At 42.3% G+C, this 16,900-nt stretch overlaps 1 protein-coding gene across 5 annotated transcripts in view; it reads right to left on the bottom strand.

The window, feature by feature from the left end:
• The window catches only part of WDR7 (WD repeat domain 7), a 405,254-nt gene that overhangs the window by 387,451 nt on the left and 903 nt on the right, over positions 1-16,900 (bottom strand). Inside the window, exon 1 of one of the 5 annotated variants that reach the window (XM_009192787.4) lies at positions 3,578-3,833. The exons of 1 other annotated variant lie outside the window; for it this stretch is intronic. The gene's annotated coding sequence lies outside the window, so the exon portion shown is untranslated. Of the gene's footprint in view, positions 1-3,339; positions 3,536-3,577; positions 3,834-16,900 lie in introns of those variants that run through there. 3 more of the 5 variants (XM_003914404.3, XM_003914405.3, XM_009192786.4) reach the window with 3 other exon arrangements.

The following is a 16,900-nucleotide window of genomic DNA, read 5'->3' as shown; positions in this document are numbered from 1 at the left end:
TGCAACTTCCTATGACTCTATAATATATCAAAATAAAGCTAAAACAAAATAAATGGGAAGAGTTATTTATATAGGGGGAAAAAACATACTAGTACAAAACCATGGAGTCAAAACAATACGGTGTTAGAGCAAGAACAGACAAACCAAAGGAAAAGACTCAATATTCAGAGTATGTATGAGCACCTAATACACAGTAAGTGTCACACCACTATCTATGGGAAAAGGGAAGAAAGAGACCAGGAAAACTGGCACAGTACATGGAAAATAAACTGGATCACAAACTTGTGACACACAAAACGTTAAATTCTGCATGTATTAAAGACCAATAAGTGTAAAAGAAAACTATGTATTTAGCAGCATATAACATAGCAGAGTAACTCTGTGGCATAGCACTGGGGAAAGATATCTTAAAGAAAACCTTCAAAATACAAACCATACAGCCAAAACATTTTTTAATTTGATTACATCAAAATATAAGATTTCTGTTCAATGAAGAACATCATGAAAAAGATTACAGACAAATGACAGATTAGGAACAGATATACTTGTAATACTTAAATGACTAGTATCTATAAAATACAAGAAATGTCCGCAAATCAACAAGAAAGAACTGAAACCCCAAAATAAAAATGGATGAAGGGATGAACAGGTAATTTCACAAAGAAAAAATTCAAAAAGATAAAACACACATGAAGAAATACTCAGATTCGGCAGGGCATGCTGGCTCACACCTGTAATCCCAGTACTTAGGGAGGCTGAGGCAGGCAGATCACGAGGTCAAGAGATCAAGACCATCCTGGCCAATACAGTGAAACTCCGTCTCTACTAAAAATACAAAAAGTAGCTGGGCGTGGTGGCACATGCCTGTAGTCGCAGCTACTCAGGAGGCTGAGGCAGGAGAATCGTTGGAACCCAGGAGGTGGAGATAGCAGTGAGCCGAGATCGCGCTACTGCACTCTACCCTGGCAAGAGTGAGACTCCATGTCAAAAAAAAAAAAGAAGAAATGCTCAGATTCAATAGTAACAGTGAAATGTAATTTAAAATGATATTTAGTTTTCTATATATTAGTCTGGAAAAATTGGAGCACTGAATAACACCAAGCATTTGTGGGGAAACAAAGATAAAGGAACCCTCACAAGCTTCCTGCAGGGGTATAGACCATTGCTGCTTGTTCTAAACACCATCCGGTGGTGCTTCAATAAAATATACGAAAACCAAATGATCCATAAATCACATATGGATCTATAACTCAACATAAGTATCACAGAGGTCTAACATGTATGCTTATCGTGGTATTATCTATAGAGGTAGGAAAATGAAAATAACATGGGTATCTACAAATAGGAGAGTAGACACATAAACTGTAGTAGATGTACATTCTGAAATACTGTGTAGCACTTGGAAGCAGAGAACAGCAACACAATAGATCTTCAAAACATAATAGTGAGACAAAAAAAACTGCATGATATCATCTCTATAAATTAAAAATGTGGGCACCCAGAACAATATACATTTAATAACACATACAAACAGAATAATACATATCATACAGAATGGTTGCAAATGGGTTGATAAGCAAGAGAAAAGAGCGGGAATTAGAAATAAAAAACAACGGATGAGGTTGGGCGTGGTAGCTCACACCTGTAATCCCAGCACTTTGGGAGGCCAAGGCGGGTGGATCACCTGAAGTCAGGAGTTCAAGACCAGCCTGACCAACATGGTGAAACCCCATGTGTACTAAAAATACAAAAATTAGCCGGGCTTGGTGGCACATGTCTGTAATCCCAAGCTACTCAGGAGGCTGAGGCAGGAGAATTGCTTGAGCCCGGGACGGGGAGGTTGCAGTGAGCTGAGACCATGCCATTGCACTCCAGCCTGGGCAACAAGAGCGAAACTCCATCTAAAAAAAAAAAAGAAAAAGAAAACTGCAGGCAGGGGAGATGCCTTGAATGGTCCAAAGGTGATCATTGAATTGAGTAAGATTAACTCAATCCTCTGCACATGAGGTCCAAAATGAACTTTAAGGACTCATACATCTAACAAACATCATACCACTAAAGCTAAATGTCATCCTACCTTTCTCATGAAGAAAGCACAAAACAACCTGACTACTTCGAAGATTTTCGATGCTAAGTGTGTTACATGGAGAAACCACCCAACTTCCCTTAACTTCAAAACAGAAAGTATATCGAAGATAAAAGGAAACTGTAAGATACAAGGGTCACCACCCCTAAAATTTAATTTAAATTCTTACAGTGATATTCAAACCAAGCCAAGCCCAGTCCCTTTGATCCACCCAGTAACCAAGATCTTTTAAAATTTAGTTACAGGTGGCAATAAGAAAAAATAAAGGGCATACTCTCATTTTTCTCTGAAAGTGATTCTCTGAAACACTCTTAAAACAAGGATTGGCAGTAAAATAAATGAATTTCTCTAACATAATCCCTAATTGACATTAATAGTAAAGCATTAATTATATTTATACAGGTTCGTTTTCCCAATTTATAATAACTAATATGCGTTATTCTGGATGGAACTAGACAGTTTTTTATTCTTTGTAATAATAAGGGCATTTCAACACATTATATTCACTTTTAAGCTGACCTTCATACAGCCACAAGTTTATTTATAAAGCAAGAAACAGAGTCAAACTAAAATTTTTGTTTAACAAAATGTCAAAACCTCAGTTAATTTCTTTCACACAACAGGCAATTCCTGCAACCTTGCCCATAAAATCCTAAGACGTAAACATCTGAAAGAGTCAGTCTGCCTTTTTTTGTCTCATGTCAAATATTACAGTGAGAGGAAGCTGTAGCTGCCACTGACCGAACCCTAAATTCAGCAGCATCAACAATATCAATGCAGTCTGTGATGCAACGGTAGCTTCCCTAGTTTCAGACTATCTAACCCAGCAAATGCTGCCTAAAAAAGAGACATACTAAGTGGGTCAAAAACATAAAACGGCAACTTTTGAATCAAAGGTAGGGTAGTGCTGACTTCAAATACAGTTTCAGAACGCTGGCACCCATCAGTAAGTGAACGGGAGTAACTGGTATCCGTTCAGACAAGTGCTAGGTCAAAGGGATAAGAACTGGCAGGTGGCATCTCAAAAGTGAAATTCTAACAGTGGTGTCAGTATCTTGGGCACGGGCAAAAGTAGTACCAACAGCTAAGGAAAGACAATATGAACCCCAAAAGCAAACACATCGCCCAAAATTGCTGTCAATAACCACCCACGATCATCATCAACCACCTCATCCTGTTTAGATCGTGCCTGGGAGTCAGGCAGTCCCACCTCAAGACCAAAGCAAATGTCAAAAGCAGCAAACCTCACCCACCAGGTAAGGGAGCCACAAAGACCCCCGGCGGGCTCCCACGCTCTTGGTAACGGCGCCTAGTTGTGGGCCCGACCTGCAGGCGAAGCAAGGAGCAGAGCTTGCAGCCGCAGCGATCTGACAGCTGGCACCGCCCCCGGCTAGAGTGAGCTTGTGACCTTTGACCCCGACCCCTGACCTCCACGGTGCAAGCACATCCCGCCCTGTGGTTTTCTATGGAAAAGCTTGAAAGCCCCCTTACCTGTCACAGCTTCATCTCATGCCGCGATGTAGCCTAACAGACCGCCGGTGGGCGCCCCAGCCAAGGAGGACAAGGATAGGGCGGAACTACGGAGGATGCGGGGTGCGCAGATCCTGCTGGGATAACCTAAGGGGCGGCAAGCGCTATCCAGCCGCCGTCTTCCCACAGAGACTGCAAGGTGCCGGTACCGCCGCCACCGCCGCCACCGCCGCTGCAGTAAATCAGCTGACACGAGCCCCAACTGCCGTGACTTTCGCTGCAACTGTCGCAAAAATGAGGGGGCGGGAAAGACTCACCATTTCCCTACATGCAAGGCCTACGTCGGCGCCGAGAGAGCCGGCCGCGTTACCATGGAGACCGAAGGCGGAGAAAAGGTCAACTGTGGGCAAGGAGTGCGCGGCCGCCATCTTGGTTATGGGAAGTCTGGTCTAGGCTGTCCTCTCGCCTCTAACACCCATGTTGGGAGGACCAAGATGGAGCGAAGGATGAAGTAGCAAGCGTAGGTCTTTCTTGGGACCAGGATATTGCAAGTTTACACTTCTGCCCCCATCACTTGGCCCAGACACCTGGAGATGTCAGTTGCTGTTTCCTTTTTGCTTCTGAACTTAATTGTTGGCCAGGACACAGAGGGCCATAGACGAACTCTGCCACTCCACTAGAAGTCTGACCTTGTACAATACTCCTGCAGAGGAGAGGGGATGAATACACTGTCTCCTTGTGGGCGGCAAAGAGTGACGGAGTGTGAGCTCTGCCTTCAGAGAGGCGTATATTCAGATCCCAGTTCCTCCACTGCACACCATTAAGTGTCGTCTTGGGTATTTTGCTGCTGCTTCATTCTTTCTTCTAAATTTCCCCATTTGCAAAATAGGAATAATAACCTTGTAGATGTCTAGGAAATTAAACGCGCTTAATAAATGTTAGTAATTTATGCCTGCCCATCTTCCTGTCAAATATTGGTCGAATAAATGAATGAATGGCAACCAAGGGGAAAACAAGTGCCATGCTGTGGCCAATGGTCAGTTTTATTAAAAAGATACAAAAGATGTTCCTCTCGTGGCGTTATTTTTTCTTTACAGGCTCACTAGTGGATGTATAAGTTAAGTTTGAATGCTGTTACAGTCCTCAAAAGTTACTGTGTACATATACCAATAACCTGGGAATCTTGTTAAAATACGTTTCTGAATCAGTAGGTCTGGGGTGGGTTCTGAGATTCTCCATTTCTAACACGCTTCCAGGTAGGCCCTTGGAAAACACCTTGCATAGCTAAAACCCACTGGGCACAGGGCCTGAAGCATAGGATAGGGGAATACAACAGGGCAAAATCAGCTCTTTCAGACAGGATAGTTTCCTTGCTAATTTGCCGAAAGTATGCTGAGTGTTGGTTTGGTCAAAAGGCTTCCTGTCAACAATTTGTTGTTTCTGCTAATGGCAAACCACTACCTGTCCTTCTTTCCAGTGTAGACATCTTCCCCCAGCAACACATCACAGACCCATCAGTGTCCTGGGTGGCTTACCCCTTGTGCCTTCACTCTACATCCAACTACTGCACTGTACTGTGTTGTTTCTTACATGTTGTTTCTGTTTATTTTTAGAGTCCAGCTCTGCTACTACCATAATGAGAAAAACTAAATTAATGTTGACCAGAGAAGTCAATAGAACACTTGAAAATCAATAATTCTGAAATTTTCTTATACTGCAAACTGGAATTCTATGCTTTTCTTCTACTTTTGACTAACTGCCTTGCAATCAGTCACATGAGTAGAGGGGGAAGAATGATGCTGAATAGAAGAAATTGATTCTTAGCCACCTGGCTTCAGCATACTCACTCCCTCTGTTGTGATGATGAATACATTTACACCATTAAATTCATAATCCTTTTTACAATTTATAAGAACTTTTTGGAAACACAGGAAGCACAGAGTGGTTATCATAGGACAATCTTAGGCTACAGTAAATCTTGTTGGGTTTGTGAAGGAAATAATAGGATATCTTCCCTAAAGCCTCTTTTCTTCAACAAGTATTTATTGAATGCTTACTATAAGTTTCAAATAACTTCCGAAAAATGGAAAGGTTAATAGGAAGATTGACGAGAAGCTCTCAAATAATTACCACTCTCTGGCCTCTCTCTACCAAGTTTATAAAAGTTATTGCCAAAGTCTATATGTATATGGAATCTCCCGAGCCACAGAACTAAAATAAATATTCAACTATTAATGAATAAAATGCTCTAGTTCAGAAAATTCACACACATACACACACACACACACACACTCATCTTTTTTACATACAACCTTCCTGAAAATTAAGATTTGTGTCTTCAGTAAGTTGACCTTCAGTATATGTATTTGAATAAATTATTCCTTTCATCTAGAAGAATTATACAAAAATGTTAACAGATTTAACTAATTAAAAAATTCAGTTCAACATATATTTATTGAGCCTTTGCTGAAGGTGAAGCTGAGAAAGGGAGAACCTGACATATTCGGCTTCCATGAATGAAGGCAGGCTCTGCTTCCCATTGAGATGCAAGAGGTAGGGAATTCCCTAAACACTGGAAAGTGCGCTGGATGCTGGGCAGCTAAAAAGAATGACAAATGTCGGCCGGGCGCGGTGGCTCACGCCTGTAATCCCAGCACTTTGGGAGGCGGAGGTGGGAGGATCACGAGGTCAGGAGATCAAGACCATCCTGGCTAACACGGTGAAACCTCGTCTATACTGAAAATACAAAAAATTAGCCGGGCGTGGTGGCGGGCGCCTGTAGTCCCAGCTACTCCGGAGGCTGAGGCAGGAGAATGGTGTGAACCCGGGAGGCGGAGCTTGCAGTGAGCCGAGATCGCGCCACTGCACTCCAGCCTGGGAGACAAAGCGAGACTCCGTCTCAAAAAAAAAAAAAAATTATATATATAAACCACCCCCGGCTTTAGAGGCATTTTTAAAACTTAAGTACTACTCTGTCCTTAAAATTTAATAGCAAGCCAGGCACGGTGGCTCACGCCTGTAATCCCAGCACTTTGGGAGACTGAGGCGGGCGGATCACAAGGTCAGGAGTTTGAGAATTTAGTAGCAAATTAGTCTACAGCATACCAGTACCTTCCGGACTTCTTAAGTTCCAGGTTAGCTCTGCAAAACGCAAGGAGGCTTGTTCTTCCGTTTTACAAATTTCAAAAGAGGGAGATAGCCCCGTGGTCTAACAGTGACTTTATTCCTACTGTTATTTTCTGATCACTTCACCTGTACTGCTATTTTTTTCTCACTGAGGCTATCAGTCGTAGTTTGGTATTCCCCACGGTGCCTAGTACTCTGCTAATACTCTCCTTTCCTTTCTGGACCCTCGCCTGGAAAAGTCCTATCATATGTTAATACCGAGAGTCCTCACACTTTATCATGTTGTGGCAAAGAGGCTTGATAAGGGTTTTTTGCTTGATTTTTTGTGTAATTAAAACTGCCTGGTCCAATTAAGAGATTCTTTTTGCACTTTCTCACATGACATGAAAGTCAAGTGTTGATACTTCTCTTTTTTTCCTGTCTCATGACTTCCATGATTCAAACCATTTCTTTCCAAGTAACAAAATGCCTTTTTCTAGAAACATCTCCAGTTACTCCATACTCAGGCCTTTTAGGAAGGAGTGAAGGTGATAAGGTTTGGGGTGCTAAACCTCCTCACAAATGAGGGTTTCTCAGCCCCCTCACCAAACCAGCAAGACTAGCAAGGGGAAATTCGAATAGATAATGAAGGAGGAGCTGATGAGTACTAGTGGTAGCCCTGGTCACCAGGCTGTAGATCATCCACTAACGTCCCTCTTCTAGGTTTCCCATAAGGAAGAGAAGATGACCAGAAACCTGGAGGAGTTGCTCCCCAAACCTGTGGAGAGAAGGGGACCCATTTTTGTGTAAATAGTGGACTATGGGAGACACAAGAAGCACCACCCAGATTCCCCTTCAAGAAAGAAACCCCTTCCTAGCTGCAAGGAAAGTGGTTTGCTCATACTCTCCCTGTCAGCTTCTTCGGGGTTACCTGGGCTTTCCAGCTGAGATCACACTAATCTTGAGGTAGCCTCTGATGACTGACTGAGCAAGGTGAGGAAAGTCCAGGGCACAGTCTTCCTAGGGAGGCCCCGGGTCTAGGGGGTGGTATTGAGGCATAGGAATTTCTGCTCCCATGGGGGACTCTTTTAACAGGCAATCTTTATACTAGAGCTCCCTCTTGGGTTAGTAGAGATTTTGTCAGATCTGCTTTTTCCCTTCCTCCGCCCAATCCTGCGTCCTCCCTTTTCCTCTCACAGATGTGAGATAAATAAACCTTTTGGACTCCTCACTCCACCTCGGCATCAGCTTCCCAGAGAACCCAGCCTGCACCATGACACCATTTTTAACAACTGACAATCAGGAGCCATCATTGTACTTTTGCAACTTTTCTCTCGCTTTTTTTTTTTTATTTTTTCCGAATAAAAAGTTGAAAAAAAAGAAATACAGATTAAATAGATTTTTAATAAAAGAGAGACGTAAGACTTATCAACCCATGCAATGCATGTGTCTTATTTTGATATTGATTCAAGTAAGCTATAGAATAAATTAGGAGAAAATCGGGAAATTTTAACTGACTGGATATTTAATGATATTAAAGAAGACTTGTTAACATATTAGAATATAATAATGATATTTTGGTTATTTTTTAAAGGATTCCTCATCTTCCAGATATGCAGGCTGAAATATTTACGGATGAAACTGTCAGGTGCCTAGCATTTGCTCCATGATAATCTGAGGTAAGGAAGACAGTGGCAATGACTACCTTGACTTTACTTCCGTCTTCATGAAATAGTACATTATTTTACTTCTAATTCTAATTCATCAAGGTGAAAAAAGTCACTTATTCACCATCCAGTGGTTTTAGGCACTATGCTGAGCTATGCATGCAGAAAATGCAGAGACTTGGTTCTTGTGGTCAAGTTACTCAGTCTGGCAGGGAGGCAGGGAGACAGGCAGATCCACTACTGTGAGGAGTGATGTACCTGGTGCTTTCCACCAGTTGCTGTGCGGCTGATCCTCCTACTGAGCTCGTAATACTAATGTTCTGAATTTTGGTGGGAAATATTGTTTTCAACGTTGTGTGAAAAGCCACTTCCTTATTGCACAGAAACCACTAACATACATTTGACTTTTATTGGATTTCTTCAGTATCTGGCCCTCAGATGTACTCAGATATTCAGATATCTGCTACTTAAGAATGGACTGAATGATGAGGGTGTGTATGTGTTATGCATGTGTTTGCTCAAGGGCATGCCTAAGAGAGGGCTTTGAATACAGTGAAGCTTCTGTTAAAGAATTTTACCAGCTGGACATAGTGGCTCCTCCCTGTAATCCCAGCATTTTGGGAGGCTGAGGCGGGTGGATCACTTGAGGTCAGGAGTTTGAGACCAGCCTGACCAACATGGTGAAACCCCATTTCTACTAAAAATACAAAAATTAGCCAGGTGTGGTGACATGCACCTATAATCCCAGGTACTTGGGAGGCTGAGGTAGGAGAGTCACTTGAACCCAGGAGCCAGTGGTTGCAGTAAGTCGAAATCACGCTGCTGCACTCCAGCCTGGACAACAGCGTGAGCATGTCTCAAAAAAAAAAAAAAAGAAAAGAAAAGAAAAGAAAGAAGAGCTCTTTTACAGCTAGTGATTAAATAAAAACACAGATTGCTTTGTGTAGTTTTTCAGTTCCGAAGAGTTAATTCCAATAATGCTAGAGACTAAATGTTCATTTCCCCCCAATATTCATATATTGAAACCCCAATGTGATGGATTTGGAGATGGGGAACTTTGGGAGGTCACTAGGTCATGAGAGTAGAGACCTTCTGAAAGAAGAGACAAGAGAGAATACTTGTTCTCCTGCCTGCCCTCTTCCTCTCCACTCCTTCTCTCTCTCACCCACTTCTTCCCCACCGTATAAGGATACATAAAAAAGACTGCCCTCTGAAACCAGCAAGAGAGCCCTCACCAGACACTGGATTTGGGCCAGCACCTTGATCTTGGACTTCTCAGCTCCCAGAACTGTGAGAAATAAATGTTTGTTTAAACCACCAACTCCATGGTACTCTATTAGAGTAGCCTGAACCAAGACAAAACCCTCAATGTACTCTTTAAAAAAATTAAAATAAAATTTAAAATGCAGTTTTTATTGCAGAGGATGAGGTGTTAGAAATATTTTTCTAAATATCTGGGCTTCTTAATAGAAACTCTAAGCAGTTTAATGACCAGTTTAATGACATCAGATATAAATGTCAGAAGAAAAAACTATTGTACAGATTTGGCAAACACCTGAACTGACTCTGAGAGTTGCCAGTGAGTTTCTTTAGTATGCTCCAGGAGATTTGTGACAGTGATAAAACACTCTACAGCTTCCTGGGAAACCCTCTCCCCCAAGGCACACCCTAGTGTCTAAAACTAAAGAATATAATGTTAGCGGGATAAATGGTGCATCTGGAGACTTGATGACATCTAAAGAGACATTTGCTATCAAAGGGAAATGACATCCTTTTGACTAAAAATATATTGCGCCACCTAGGGACACCTGGGAAAATAATATATTCAATTTTCAAATTCAAAGCATACAACTAGAAAGGGTTTGGAAATTATGAAGCAGGATTTCCTTTTTATTTAATATTTATATTACATAAATATTGCACAAATTACACCAGGCTGGAGTGCAGTGGCTCAATCCTAGCTCACTGTGGCCTTAAACTCCTGCGTTAAGGCCACAGTGAGCTAGGATAAATCCTCCCACTTTAGCCCCTCCAAGTATCTGGAACTACAGGTGTATGACATTATGCCTAGCTTGAATTCTTGGATATGACAGCAAAAGCACAGACAGCAAAAGGAAAGAATAGGTAAATTGGATTTCATCGAAATTTAAAACATTTATGCATCAAGTGACACCACAAAGAAAGTGAAAAGACAACCCATAGAATGGAATATCTGAAAGAAATTTACTCTATAAGGGATCGATACCCAGAATATATAAAGAACTCCTACAACCCAACAGCAAAAACAAACAACCTGATTCAAAAATGGGCAAAGGACTTCAACAGACACTTCTCCAAAGAAAATAAAGAAATAAGCGTTATGCACATGAAAAGATGTTTAACATCTTAAGTCATTAGGGAAATGTGAGATATCACCTCACCCACAAAGATGACTATTATCAAAAAAATTAAAATTAGCAATTGTTGCTAGGATGTGGAGAAATTGGAATCCTCATACACTCCTAGTAAGAATGTAGAATGGTGCAGGCACTGTGGAAAACAGTTTGGCAGTTTCTCAAATAGTTAAACAGAATCACCATATGATCCAGCAATTCCACTTCTAGGTATATACCAAAAAGAACTGAAAAGCAGGGACTTGAAGAAATCCTCATACACCAATGTTCACAGCAGCATTGTGAACAATAGCCAAAAGGTGGCAACAATCTGAGTGTCCATCAACAAATGAATAAGTAAATAAAATGTGATATGCCCATATAATGGAATATTATTGAGCCTTAAAAAGGAATGAAATAAATTTTGATATATGCTATAATATGGAAGAAATTTGAAAACACAGCGCTAAGTGAAATAAGCCAGGCCAGGTGCGGTGGCTCACACCTGTAATCCCAGCACTTTGGGAGTCTCAGGCAGGCAGATCACTTGAGGTCAGGAGTTTGAGACCAGCCTGGTCAACATGGTGAAATCCTGTCTCTACTAAAAATACAAAAATTAGCTGGGCATGGTAATTTTTGTACAAAATACAAAAATTAGTTACAGGCGCATGCTGTAACTATCCCAGCTATTTGGGAGGCTGAGGCAGGAGAATTGCTTGAACCTGGGAGGCAGAGGTTGCAGCCTGGGTGACAGAGCAAGACTGTCTCAAAAAAAAAAAAGGAAAAAAGAAAAAGAAGCCAGTCACAAAAAATAACCGTATGATTCCACTTATATGAGGTGCCTAAAATAAGCAAATTCATAGAGATAGAAAGTAGAATAGAGGCTAGCAGGGATGGGGAAATGGGAAAATGGGGAGTTATTTAGTGTGTACAGAGTTTCTGTTTGGGATGATGACAAGGTTCTGGAAATGGATAGCAGTGAGTGCACTTAATGCTACTGACCTGTGCACTTTAAAACTGGTTAAAATGGGCCAGGTGCGATGATTCATATCTGTAATTCCAGGACTTTGCAGGGCTGAGGCAGGAGAATTAGTTGAGCGCAAGACCAGCCTGGGCAACAAAGTGAGATCTCGTCTCCACAAAAAAAATAAAAAATTTGCTCAGCGTGGTGGGATGAACCTGTCAGGCCAACTACATGAGGGGCTGAGGCAAGTGGACCACTTGAGCTCAGGAGGTTGAAGCTGCAATGAGCCATGAGCACGCCACTGCACTCCAGCCTGGGTGATGAAGTGAAGCCCTGTCTCAAAAAAGAAAAAGTTAAAATGCTAAATTTTATGTAAGTATATTTACTCAATATATATGTATATACATATATATGAGGAAAGCCTGCTTCATAATTTCCAAACTCTTGTCTAGTTGTATGCTTAGATTTTGAAAATTGTACACACATCATTCAATCATATATATACATGGTGAGTAAATATATATACACATATATATATAACAACTATGGGTTGATCACATGTCTATGCCTTTCATTTTAGCCCATACCCCTGGACATGGAGCTATCACAAAAGTGTATACTCCGAAGGACAGGAACATGTAATAATCATCTTTAACTTCTGAGGCTATGGCACAGTGCCTGCCACACGGAGGTCCTAAAGAATTTGTTGTGGTTGTCAGTGAACTGATTCCAGTCTTAATTCATTGAACTGTGCTGGCTGTTCAGATAAAAACCAATGACTCCCTTGCTACATTCAAAGGCATGTCACAGCCTTCATCCTTCTGGTCTTTGACACTTTACTTTTGTAATAGTCCTCCTGATTCTCTGCTTCTCTGCTAACTTTTCTCATTTTACTCCCTATTTGCAGTTGTCTTTAAATTCCTGTTATAACTCTTTGCTTTTCTGTATACTTCCTTATGATCTACTTTAGCGGTATCATCTATGACCGCTATGCTGAAAACTCTCATATATTTTTCTCTAGCCTGCTATGTTAATCCTCTAACCTCCAATTTCCCTGGTGTTAAACAATTCTTAAATTTTTATATCAGGCAGAGTCACAACAGGAAAAAGCATATTCAAAATGGGTAATTGAGGATAAATTTGGTAAGGAGAGTATTAACAAACATGTAGATAGGGTTTAGGAAAATCAAAAAAGCAATGGTGGGCTGGGCACAGTGGCTCATGCCTGTAATCCCAGAATTTTGGGAAGCCATGGCGGGCTCATCAGTTGAGGTCAGGAACTGAAGACCAGCCTGGCTAACATGATAAAACCCCATCTCTACTAAAAATATAAAAATTAGCCAGGTGTGCTGGTGGGCGCCTGTAATCTCAGCTACTCACGAGGCTGACGCAGAGGTTGCAGTGGGCCAATATCATACCACTGCACTCCAGCCTGGGTGACAAAAGGAGAGAGGCTCTGTCGCAAAAAACAAACAAACAAAAAAAGCAATGGTGTTGCTAAAGAGAAAATAAAGATAATGACATCAAGGATTGAGCAGTGAGTAGAAAAGTTTAACTGTAAAGAAGGGGACTAGATTCATCACACAATTATGTTCTGGGTGGGAAGGGTGGTTCTTTTTAAACCAAAGGGTCCTTATTGGTATTAGGAGAGTGAAGTTTCTGGATGTTGTCCATTAGCTAGTGGTATCTGGGCTTACCAATTAGGCTAGTGCTAGGTGGCTAGAGATAGTTCATGCTATAAGCCTGGGAAGTCTATCTAGGAATTATGACTTCCAGGTACCTGTTTCCTATGGGTGCCTGCCTTGACATTACAGTGGCAAGTGTCTCTGCTCTTAATGTGAAGTATCCAATTCAGTACTATCTTGTCTAGTCAGGTCTAGGTAGCATCAACAGGCTGTCACACCCAGTGTCCGGTTCCAGCCCATGCTGAGGTCTGAAGGGAGTGGGTGGATGGGTGGCAGATAGCTGAAAGAACACTGGGGAGGCCCTAGGCAGGTGAAAGATGGTTTTACTCAGCAGCTCTTTTAAACTGTGTGTCTCTGTCTCAGCTGCCTGCTCCAGCTCTGCCACTCCCACACCCGCAGCTGCATTTCCTGGTCTGCAAGGCCAGCTCTCCCTTACAGGGTCAGCAGCTTAATTCTCTTTGGGCATGAGCCAAGTCATGCCTTGCTATATGTACAGTGTCAGCAGGGCAGTTATATCTTTTACAAACAATAGTGGCTCCAAACCAGGTGATGAGCCTTCCCATGTTATAGCTACATAGCTGTGATTACATAACAAGTAAGAGTTATGCACCTGTGCTCCAAACTCACTGAGTCACACAGTATGTTTACCTCGGCCTATTCTTGACCAAGTCACATCCATTTTCCTTACACTAGGTGACTGGCCCAGAGTTTCTCTGTTGGTATCCGGGTGCTACCAACAGCTAGGAGTGATTTCTACTTCCATGTCTAAAGAGACAATAGAAGACAGTGTTTGCAGGAACCCAAAGAGGGTAACGATATGACAAGAGCTGTGGCATTTGGTGGAGACACAGACAACCTGTGGCAACACAGCAGGAAGGGAGCTAAGGGAATTACTAACTGGATCTCATTGTCTTCTACCCTCCAATCTCTTCAATAAGCTCCAACAGAGGATCCTATTGATACAGTCCATGTAGGCAGGTTCCTAGGGCTGAGAGCAGAATGAAGAAAGGTAGAGAGTAGATCTAGAGGGACACATGGTGTCCCTATCAGAGCTTTTACAATGCCTCTTTTCATGTTGCTTCTCAAGAATCTATAATCTATCTTGCTTTCATAAGCCCTGTTCCTCCCTTCATATCTACTATAGCTGCTGTAGTGGAGACCACTTCTACTTGCTTCTTAGGCAAAACCGCAAGGACAGTTGGAAATAATAATAATCCATCTGTTCTGGATAAACTATGCTCCTTCACCCCACTCAAATTCATAGGTTGAAGCCCCAACCCCCAACATGACTCTTTTTTTTTTTTTTTTTTTTTTTTTTTGAGAGGGAGTCTCGCTCTGTTGCCCAGGCTGGAGTGCTGTGGCCGGATCTCAGCTCACTGCAAGCTCCGCCTCCCGGGTTCCCGCCATTCTCCTGTCTCAGCCTCCCGAGTAGCTGGGACTACAGGCGCCCGCCACCTCGCCCGGCTAGTTTTTTGTATTTTTTAGTAGAGACGGGGTTTCACCGTGTTAGCCAGGGTGGTCTCGATCTCCTGACCTCGTGATCCGCCCATCTCGGCCTCCCAAAGTGCTGGGATTACAGGCTTGAGCCACCGCGCCCGGCCTCCCCAACATGACTCTATGTGGAGACAGGACCTTTAAGGAGGTAATTAAAGTTAAGTGACGTCATCAGAGTGGATCCTTAATCTAATAGGACTGGTGTCCTTGTAAGGAAGAGAAACAGATTAGTACTGTATGTGCATGTGCATGTGTGCACAGAGAAAAGGCCATGTGAAGACACAGTGAGAAGGCAGCCATTTAAAAGTGAAGGAGGCCTTAGAAGAAACCAATACCAGCAGCACTTGGATCTTGGATTCCCAGTCTCCAGAACTGTGAGAAATACATTTCTTCTGTTAAAGTCACTCAGTCTTTGGTATTGTTATAGCCAAAGACTGAGTTGTTACAGCAACCCTAGCTGACGAGCTGAATATACACCATTGTTTATAAACATTTATCAAGTATCTTATGATTTGGTTCTTTATAAACATCATCCAATATAACCTTTTACCATCACAATCCTAGAAAGCAGGTGTTATTAATCCAAGGCTCATAGACAAGGAAGCTGAGGTTCTGAGAGGTTAGTTTGTGCGTGGCCATAAAATTTAAGTAGCAAGGCCGGTCATGGTGGCTCACGCCTGTAATCCAAGCACTATGGGAGGCCGAGGTGCACGGATCACCTTAGGTCAAGGAGTTTGAGACCACCCTGGCTAACATGGTGAAACCCTGTCTCTACTAAAAATACAAAAAAGTAACCAGGCGTGGTGGTGTGTGCCTGTAATCCCAGCCACCCAGGGCGGGCTGAGATAGGAGAATCGCTTGAACCCAGGAGGCGGAGGTTGTGGTGGGCCGAGATCGTGCCACTGCACTCCAGTCTGAGTGACAGAGTGAGACTCCGTCTCAAAAAAAACAAAACAAAACAAAACAAAAAAACACAAATGTTTATTATGGGGACTTCTATCTATTAAAACCATTACAATGTGCTGATACCACATGAAAAAGAAATGTAATTACTGTGCCTCTGGTGTGGCTGGGTTAAGAATTAATTATTTTAGTGTGTTTATGCAACACCTTTAGCTTTCTCTTTTCACATTTCCTGGGCTTCAACTATCACCCAATCTGATGACTCTCAAATCTGTAACGTCATCCTAGTCCTTTTTCTTTAGTTCCAGGCTCATCCTTCTCACGATCTACTGTATCTCTCACTTGGATGTCCTACAGGCATTTTAACTCATTTTTAAAAAGCTACACGATTGAAATGTTTGAGTTTCTTAAACTCCTCTGTCATCTCACTAAATTGGCCCAAGAATTGTTTCCCAAACATGTCCTTTCCTCTTCATTTCTACTGCAGATACTTTCATAATTTAGTTCCTGGATCACCACAGTATCCTCCTAAATGGATCTCACTGCCTTCCATCCTCCTTGCTGCTACCTGAGGGCTTTTCTAAAGACATATTTTTCTTCTTTTTTCTTTTCTTTTTCTGAGATAGGGTCTGGCTCTGTCTCCCAGGCTGGAGTGCGGTGGCTCAATCGTGATTCCCTGCAGCCTTGACCTCCCCAGCTCAAGGAATTCTCCTACCTCAGCCTTCCGAGTAGCTGGGACCACAGGTGCGCGCCACAACGCCCGGCTAATTTTTTGTATTTTTGGTAGAGACGGGAGTTTCACGACATTGGTAATCGCAAAATTGCCCTCAAATTTTTTTGCCATTCTCATCCCGACAAAATCCAAATTCCTTAGCTAGTCATTATCTGACCTCGGCCTTCCCTCCAATTTCATTGAGAGGAGCCAGGCACATTCCTCAGCCCCAGGCTCAAAACAAACAAGCCCAGTACAAACACATCCCATCCTCCCATCCCACCACATATCGCCATATATCTCTCAAACTTCCTAAGCCCAGTACAAACACATCCCATCCTCCCATCCCACCACATATCTCTCAAACTTCCTGAGCCCAGTACAAACACATCCCGTCCTCCCATCCCACCACATATCTCTCAAACTTCCTGAGCCCAGTACA

This window comes from Papio anubis, chromosome 19 (assembly GCF_008728515.1).
Source record: "Papio anubis isolate 15944 chromosome 19, Panubis1.0, whole genome shotgun sequence".
Taxonomy (NCBI): Eukaryota; Metazoa; Chordata; class Mammalia; order Primates; family Cercopithecidae; genus Papio; species Papio anubis.
The sequence above is the reverse complement of the archived record's forward strand: the minus strand, read 5'-3'. Positions and strand labels throughout refer to the sequence as shown.